This window comes from Citrus sinensis, chromosome 6 (assembly GCF_022201045.2).
Source record: "Citrus sinensis cultivar Valencia sweet orange chromosome 6, DVS_A1.0, whole genome shotgun sequence".
NCBI lineage: Eukaryota > Viridiplantae > Streptophyta > Magnoliopsida > Sapindales > Rutaceae > Citrus > Citrus sinensis.
This window is the reverse complement of record NC_068561.1, coordinates 17,563,222-17,572,301: the sequence shown is the minus strand read 5'-3', so window position 1 is coordinate 17,572,301 and position 9,080 is coordinate 17,563,222. Positions and strand designations below refer to the sequence as shown.

General features: G+C 31.0%; 1 long non-coding RNA gene and 1 other non-coding gene across 2 annotated transcripts; both read right to left on the bottom strand.

Moving 5' to 3' along the window:
- Nucleotides 1-2,252: 2,252 nt before the first annotated feature.
- Nucleotides 2,253-4,570, bottom strand: LOC102612783 (uncharacterized). The gene is made up of 2 exons (XR_370992.4): nucleotides 3,671-4,570; nucleotides 2,253-2,823 (listed from the first exon to the last, which is right to left on the bottom strand). It is a non-coding gene; the product is annotated as an uncharacterized LOC102612783 (long non-coding RNA).
- MIR164A (microRNA MIR164a) lies at nucleotides 3,739-3,977 on the bottom strand. Its single transcript, NR_161477.1, has one exon. It is a non-coding gene; the product is annotated as a microRNA MIR164a (primary transcript).
- Nucleotides 4,571-9,080: the final 4,510 nt, after the last annotated feature.

Here is a 9,080-nt window from a genome sequence, read left to right as displayed (position 1 = left end):
TTCACACTCTCATTCTAATGTGAATAAGCACCCTACTCCAATTCTCACTCTCACTCTACGCTCCCAATCCAAGATTCTCGTTCCAATTCGAGAAGTAAATGTTACCTTGGTGTATTATTTTAGAAGCAGTGAAAACCTTCTCCACATACTGAGATAGTTTTTTCTATAATGAATATTGGCACTACAACAAAAATGGCTTTAGTAACAAACAATTTCGTCGTTGAAACATACAATTTTCGTCGTTAAAGGCTATAATGACGAAAAACATTTTGCTGCTATTTCGTTGCAATAGGAGCCTCATGTTAAGTCTTTGGCATCAAATTTTTAAATTTTGTCGCTAAGATTATTTTTAGCAACAAAATTGTTTTCATTGCTAAAAGCACATTTGGCGAAGAGAATTCTTCGTCGTCGAAAGTACTTTTGGCAACGAATTATATTTTATCACCAAAAGTTCTTTTAGTGACGAATTTTCTTTCATCACAAAAATAACTTTTAGCGACGAATAATAATTTTCGTCTATCGTTTTTCTTTTATTTATTTATTATTACTATTGTTAAAATATTATTATTTTAATACTAAATTTACAATGACAATTAACACCATTATGATAAAAGCAAAATTAGTTATTTTAAAAGAATTATTGTTATTGATGAACAATACAAAAATAATCACAAAATTTGATATCCATTTTTTGAAAGAAAATTGTCACAAATGAATAGAAATTTCTTGATTTTCTTCATCTTGATGTAACTGATCTTCAATATTCCCTACAAATAAACACACAATAATTAGGTAACATAATAAACACAAATATAATAATAATATAAGTTGGAATAAACAAGATAAGTAAAAAAAATTACACCATATTAAAAACAAAACAGAAAAGAAGTATAGATTAAATTAGAAAATGACAATTATATATTTAGAGATGAGAGAATTAAAGACTAAAAGTAAGGGAATGAGAGAATGAGACAAAGAAAGAGACAATGAAATAAATGATATATAAATATGATACAAGAGTTTTTAACGACGAAATTTAAAATTCATCTCTAAAACTTAATTTTAACGGAAAATAATCTGCCAAATTTTTAAATCTTAACATTTTTTAGCAACGAAATAAATATTTCATTGCTAAAACTATATTTAATGATGAAATCTAATTTTCGTCATTAAAAGTACACATTCAGCAATGAAATTCAAATTCATCACTAAAAGTCTTAAATTTTAGTGCAAAACATCCGCCAAATTTTTTTTTTAGATTTTCACTTTTTTTTAGCGATGCAATACAAATTTCGTCACTGAAGGTACACATTTAGTGATGAAATCTAATGTTCATTGCTAAAACATGGTCTTTTGACATATCAAAGAGTTTTAACGACCAACATATTTCATCACTAACATAGTTCGTCACTAAAACTATGTTAGTGACGGAATTTATTTTCGTCGCTAAAACATACTCTTTTGGTATATCAAAAAGTTTTAGCGACTAAATTTGATGAAAATAAATCTTGTCGCTAAAACTATTTTGTAGCAACGAAATTTATTTTTGTCACTAAAACATACTCTTTTGACATATTAAAAAGTTTTAACTACAAAATATGTTTTCGTCACTAAAACATGCTCGTTTGACATATAAAAGAGTTTTAGCGATGAAGAGTTTTGACAATAAACAAAATTTTTGGTCGCAATATATATTCATTGCTAAAAGTAATAATTAAATATTATTTTTTTATTATGAATTTAGCAACAAAATTTTTTTCATTGCTAAAAAGTACTTACAGTGATGATAATGTTTTCATCGCTAAAAGTTTCATTGATAAAAACCAATATTCTTGTAGTTTGGAAATTCTAAAATATTGATTTTGAGTAGTACATCACTATTTTGTAACAAAATAACTATTTATTGTTGTTAAAAAGAAGAAGCATATTATTAAGGAATAAGAAATAAAGATGTGCTATTCAAATTTACATTTTCTAAAGCGTGAACATGAACTTGAGAATTTTTCACATATTGATAGTTTAGGTTCATTAAAAGATCTGTCATCAAGAAATTTATGCGTGTGTGTTTTTGATAAAATATAGGCAAGGCAAAGCAAAGCAAATTTATTGCATATGAAACTTAAAAGAGAATAAAATAATAGGTTAGTGCTACTTCTTTAATATGTTTTGCAAAATCATGAACAACAAATATTACAAAAAAGAAAATGTTCAAAGAAAGCGCGCACTTAAGGTCAAGAAAGAAAATATTCAAATAATCGATGTCTAACTCTTTTTAATATGAATTAATTTTATATTCTGAAAAAGTTGGAATTTGTACACAACAAAAGCAAATAATATTTATGATCAGAAAGTACATGTAACGATGTATGCACACATCCTTTTCTATGGTATCTTCCAAACAGCTATTAAACAAAAATCTGTGATATATTGGATTCGGAAACCGAGAAATCATTCTTGGGTTGAAGAGCAAGCAATCGCCTAATCTATGGCTTTTCATTTTCGATCCAACGTGGATGTGAGGAGAAATGCCAGAGATTAAATAGACTTGTGTGCGGTATTGTAGTTTTCTTGAACTGTCTCCTCGGTGGTGGTACCAATTCTCTTAGCATCTTAATTGATCATGTCCTTAAGTAATCTCTTTTCTTGGGAATTTATGCTTTAATTCCTTAACGTGTCCTCAAGTTTACTAATCTCATACTAAGCAAATAATAATAATGATAACAATAACAATAATAATAATAATAATCTGTATAAAAAGAAACCAGTTTAAATATCCAGATTCGTTCCTGTCCTTATTTCTTAAGCCTTGAAAAGCTTCATGTCCTGAAAAACAAAGTTAATAATAATAATAATTAAAAATACAATGTTCTTTTGCGACTTCAGCTTAGGTGATAAATTCAAATGAATGTAATTAGAACAAAGCAAAGAAGTATGATATAAAAAGTAGTGCTTAATAGAAAATTAACTCGAAAAATAAGAAAACAACAAGAAGTAATCATCGATCAGCAACAGGAGGAAGAATCTTGGGTTGGTGCGAAGTTGCTTTTTTTTGTTTTGTTTCCCAATTGAGTATTTTACTTGATAAATATCGTATGTTAATAGAGAAATGCTAAATGGGTTTCTGCTTTGGGAAAATCAATTAAACAGAGAGTACGTATATTTGTCAGAAGACTTGTTGTACTTTATTTTTACATGTACACAGACAGCACACGTAATTCCAAACAGCTCTTTCTAAGTGAAAGAGAACGGAAAATTGAGATTCGAAATCCTGAAGTGAAGTTGGAGATCATTAATTTGATCAAACTTCACGGCGAAGATGGTGACTCTAAGTAAGCAGCTAGCTAGCCCTAATAATTAATTTCGTGATCAATGTTCAATTAGTCTCAAGATAGGGTCACGTTTTTATCCTGATTATGACAACATAGAATGATAACTATTCGGTCAATGTTTATCCAACCATAGGTTGTTGAACGTTGAAAAAACGGAAATTTCACTCTCACAATCACAATATATGTTCCACATCCGTCAGTATTGCATGCATATTTTTCTTACAGTCCTTATCGCTACAGCAGCTTATTAATTAGCTTCTCGGTTAATGTTAATTCAAAATTTTGCTTCCATGACAACAAACAGAATTTTCTTGCTAGGTTTTTGACAAGAATGGACTGACCTGAAATGGCGAGCTTTGCGGCTTTGGTAGGCTTTAGATTGGCACATGAATTTTGCTAAGAAGAAATTCAGATCTTGAGCTGATCCCTGATGATACACACACACACACAAGGTGCCGCGGTCATGATGGGGAAGAAGGGCACATGAAGAAATAACTCAACTCATGACTGAGCTATAACAACAGAAAGAGCATGCTGCTTCTTGATTTGGTTTCTTCAAAATGTGTGGATTAATTAATTTTTGTTAGTAGATGTATGTGCGGTTGAGTTAGTAATGCACGTGCCCTGCTTCTCCATCTTGCTCTACACACACCTTCTCATGCTGATGATGCCACAATTATATTAAAAGAAGAGAGAGGGAGAGAGAGAGAGAGAGAGAGAGAGCAGTTTTCAGGACTGATGATGGCTGGCTAGCTGTTAATGAAAATGGTGGATTTGGGATACTCACAGATGCAAATACCTATGCTCCATGCCCACTCATTTATAACAAATGAAGCAAGTTAATAAGCCATGCTTAAAGGGCACATGATGTAATGAAAAAGAGCTTAGTTGGGTGGGGGACCCCTGCCCCAAAACAGCTAATTGCCATCGCAATTTGTGTAGGGCCACTAAAGCAAGCGCCTATTTACTTTCATATTATTACAAAATTTACCCCCATCCCGTCCGCGACAGTGGCGGTAGGAGAGTGGGATGGGAAAAATGAAAAAAAAAAAAAAAAGAGAGAGAGAGACTGATCTCGCCGGTCTCGTCAATGCACGTGCTTTTGCCCTCAACCCTTTCACACCAAGTATTAAAGCTTCCCCTTTAAAATTGAGGTATGTTTGGAACAATCATACTACTCTTTTTTTCATTTTAAAAGCACAATATATAAAATATTAAGCAAATATATGTGTGGCAGAACTGATTTTGATTTGACGGAGCTATAATATAAAAATCATAAACTTTAGTAGGTTGTAACGAAGAATTAGTAAAATTGAGAGGCCGAAAATGAGGACCAAAATGGAAAAAATGTACTTAATTAAGCTACATGATTAAAAAAATATAAAACTAGGCGCCAAATGAAAATTTTACATAAATTAGTAAAATTTCATTGCAATCCTTTTCATCTGAAACTTTTTCCGGCTTCCAGGACTAGACCTAGTTCCGCCCCTAGCTAATGTAACAATTAACGACAACTTATACTTAATTAGCAATTATAATGATTCTATTAATTTTACCATATGGATTCAAATTATAGGAATGAAAAGTTTCTTTCTTTCTTTCTTTTTTCCTTCTGAAATCTTCTTTCTCAAAAAACTAGGTTATGACAAGTCTATTCATCATGCAAAACTGTTCAAATCCCCATGTACTGTATAGCCTATTCATTCCCTGAGCAGCTGGGTAAATTAACTCAATAGCAAATTACGAAAGTAGCATCATGCTTCATAATTAAGCACAAGGCTTCTAGCTAGTTCATTCTTAAGTATAAATTGCATCTAGTAAACAAATATCATAATATATATAAAGTTGTCATTATCATCATTGTTAATGCATAAAAAAGTAGGTATAATAATTAAATTAAGATTGATGTAGATATAACTTCCATATTTATTAGTTCATTAATTAATTTCAGTTTCGTTATTGATATATAATATGCCCCGCCGGCAAGGATATTTCATTATTACCGTCCATAATTCATATTTCATTTTTGGATAAATGGTGCTAAAATAAAATAGAGACGGTTGGTGTAACCACTGAGAAATGGACAGGTTATAATTCTGGCATATGAGCCTATCTTCTTCACAATTCAGTCAACATTAATCTTTATTTTCATGTTTATATTCTGGAGAAGCTGCCCGCCACAGAACATGCAATTTTGTGTCATAATCAGAAACGTTGCTGTCTGAATTTTCGCGACCAAAAATTATTTTTACATAATCAAAACTTACAATAACTAGAGAAATTAAGAATATGAAAACATACTAGTAAAATAAACACTCTAAGCAAGAATAGAATATTATTGCTCGGAAGTGAAGCAAATGTAATTTTTTTAGTTTCAAAACCTTTTTCTGTAAAATAAATCCGGAAGAAACCATTCTGAGTAAATTGTGAAAACTTCTCTCTCTCTCCATACCATCAACTGATTTGAGAATAAGATTTTAGGTCAAGCGATAATTGATGGCTTAATATGGTACTACTCAGGGGATTCACTAATTTAAGCTTAAATTTTTAGATCGAGTGATAATTAATAACTTTATTTATTATTAGAATAGGACTTACCATATGGTCTTGTGTTTAAATGATACATGGATATAGAAATCTTTCCCATGAATAAAATAACCAAAAAATAATCAAATTTTGGATGCAGATGCTACATAACAACTTTAAGCTAGTGATGCGCTCCTCTCAAAATTAATTGACCTAAAGCCATTTTGAAAAATTTTATTGGCTGGTCCAAAGATTGTGGGGAAAGCTCTAAGAGAACAGTGGAGCATATAGGCATATATATGGCACAAAGCAAGGAGGTGACTAGGGTTTTGTGGCCCTGGCAACTTTTGGTTAATTAATTTCTTTTGATTCTTTTTTCTTACGGTTGAAGAAGGTGGTGTGTAAGGTGTTTAAAACCTTCATGATTGTACCAATTGTCGTTTTAACTAGACCCACTTTCTCAACTGAAGGGACTCAAAGTCATTTTCCAAGTCCACTAATACTTCCCTTTGTGGAGGTCACAGATGCTTCTCTCATGTCTTGAAACATGGGCTAATAGTAGAATCTTTCTCTTTTTCCTTCTTATCACTCACAAATTATGTGCTTGCATAGGGAAAATCTAGTGTATGATTAGTCATCACAAATTGGAAGCGTACACATCTTTGATTAATAATGTTGCTTATTTTCTAGGAATTTTTCAATTGTTATTATCTTATTGACCCCACCATTGATCTTATATTATTAGTTTAATTTCCATTGAACATCTAATAATATAAGATTGGAACGAGGAATTTCAACTTAAAGAAAAGCTAAGTAATACAAGTCGAAATTCCTTACACGTTGATAACATTGTTAAGGGTGATGTAATCCTTAGATCATGGAGGGGAATGATTATGCAATTTTATACTTACAATAAAAAGTGAATATTAGAGAAATATACAACTCATAAAATTTTGGAGTAATTCTTTTCTATTGACAGACTTTCACATATTAAAAATGTAAATTTTGAATAATATAGTGTTGCTTTTATTGTAAAATAATGATATATGATTGTGAGAGAAAATTCTTGTCAGTACAAAATAGTAGCATATTGCTCAAATCCATATTCTGAAACATAAATACGTTCGCATCCGAAATTTCCATATGCAGGAGCAGGGAAAAAAGGACTTTAACGATAGAAACTATTTTGTGAGTAGACATCCATAGTGCCCTTCACAAGATTGTGGAAATCTTTGCCAGCCTATCAGAAAACAATAAAAACTTATACCTAATCCTGAGGAATGAATGGTCCAAGCCAAAAGCAACTTGGTAGATAGGCAAAGATAAAATATTTATCGATGACAATTTTCTGTGCTTCTTGACAATTCCAAGGCCCCCATATATTTGCTTCTCCCAAAAAGATTTTTAGATAAATAATTTGAGCACGAGTATGTGCTTATTTTGTTCCTTATCTCAAAATAATGTTGCAATATTTCCCTCGATGACAGTAGCATAACATGAATGGAATAAAAGATTATCAGTAGCAAACCCTAGGCTCTAACATTTCTCAATACATAGAACCAAGTGAAATGTGACATCTGGCAACCTGAGGTTCCGACAGATCATCGACTGTAAAATTTATGAAATAAAATATCAAATTGGAGATAAAAGATATAGCCATTGAGCACATTACTTGAATCATATTATAATTAATCTTTTTGGTAATCCAACCAAATAATTAACTTTATGGCTGGATGGTCTTGTTTTCTTGTGCTTAAGAATTTGTTGGATGCGGTCCATTGACCTGGCATTCCACTGAGACAGTGATAGTGATACGAGTAGGAACACAATTATAAAAAAAAATTATATAAAATTGCTATGCTATGGAAAGAAAGATACATTTTAGAATGTCTTTTTGAAAAAATTGAAGTACTGCATATATTTCTAAGTATGTCAATTTAAAAGCTATACTTGACATCAGATTCAAAAAGAAATAATATTTATTAACTATGAAGCGAAAAGGATGTGAGTTCATTAACTTGGTGGTTTATGAGGTGGGTGTATGCTAGTTAGATTAAGAAAAGAAAAAAAAATAGGAGACAAGCATGGAAGTAGGTAATTAAAGATGCCATTAAACAATATTGGTGTAAATGGAATACTTATCACTTAAAAGCAAAAGACGAAACAGTAGTGGAGTGACAAACAAAGATAATTATTGGACTCATCACCTTAATTAATTTGATATAATTTAAATTAAAGTAAGAATATATAAAAGAATGTGAGACCTACATACCATCAAATCATGGAGTGCACCACATTTTTGTCTCACATGTTGACAAGGCCAGATTTCAACTGACAACAGTGCGCTTGATTTATGTAAAAACTCAATTATTTGGAGTCCCATCACATTCTTCACAACTAATTCTTGCTTGACTGATTTTACACCATTTCTTTTTACTAACTAACTAAGTTATGCAAGCATTAATCCCTTATCTGTTTCTGTATATTTGAATTTTGTTATACCCTTTTTCAACTTTTTTAGCCAACTTTCAGTAGTGTCATTTTCTTATTGATATTTTGTGCTAATAAATTGTGAACTTTAGTCACTTGTACACATTATCAAATATAATAGGCGACAGTTCAGATTTTGTGCCATCAAATGTGCATATAACTTTATTCAAATACAATTTTTAAGTTGGGAATTTTGTATTCTCTAGGCGGTATTCATTTGTATTTTCATCATGGCATCGTCATGTTATCGCAATGTTTAGGTCATGAAATCTAACAATTTCCCTCTTTTGTGTGGTTAAGGGCTTGTTGTTGATTAGCCGCAGTTATAAGATCTAATCTGATTATCTGAAGCTTGAGGACAAACGGCTCCATTACTCAAGTGAGTGACAAGCATGATTGCATTGTTTAAATTTAAAATTTTTTTGTCTAATCAATAGAAAAGCAGGAGAAATTAAGTATTATTACCACTTTTTAATTTATTGTCTTATCGCTTTTGGATTCAAAGTACATTTTTTTCAAAATTATGTAATGCATGAATCACCTTACGGTTCTGACCGAATTGAATTCATTTAATTTGTTCATAATTCAAATGATATTTCGATTAAAATATAATTTCGTTTCAACTTAAATCCACCAGCTAGCATTCCATCTTTCCTTAATTTCTTGAACTGGACAGAAAAAATATTCAAATAAATTGTATTCTACCAGTTTGTGTTTCCGTCTTTCGTCTCATTG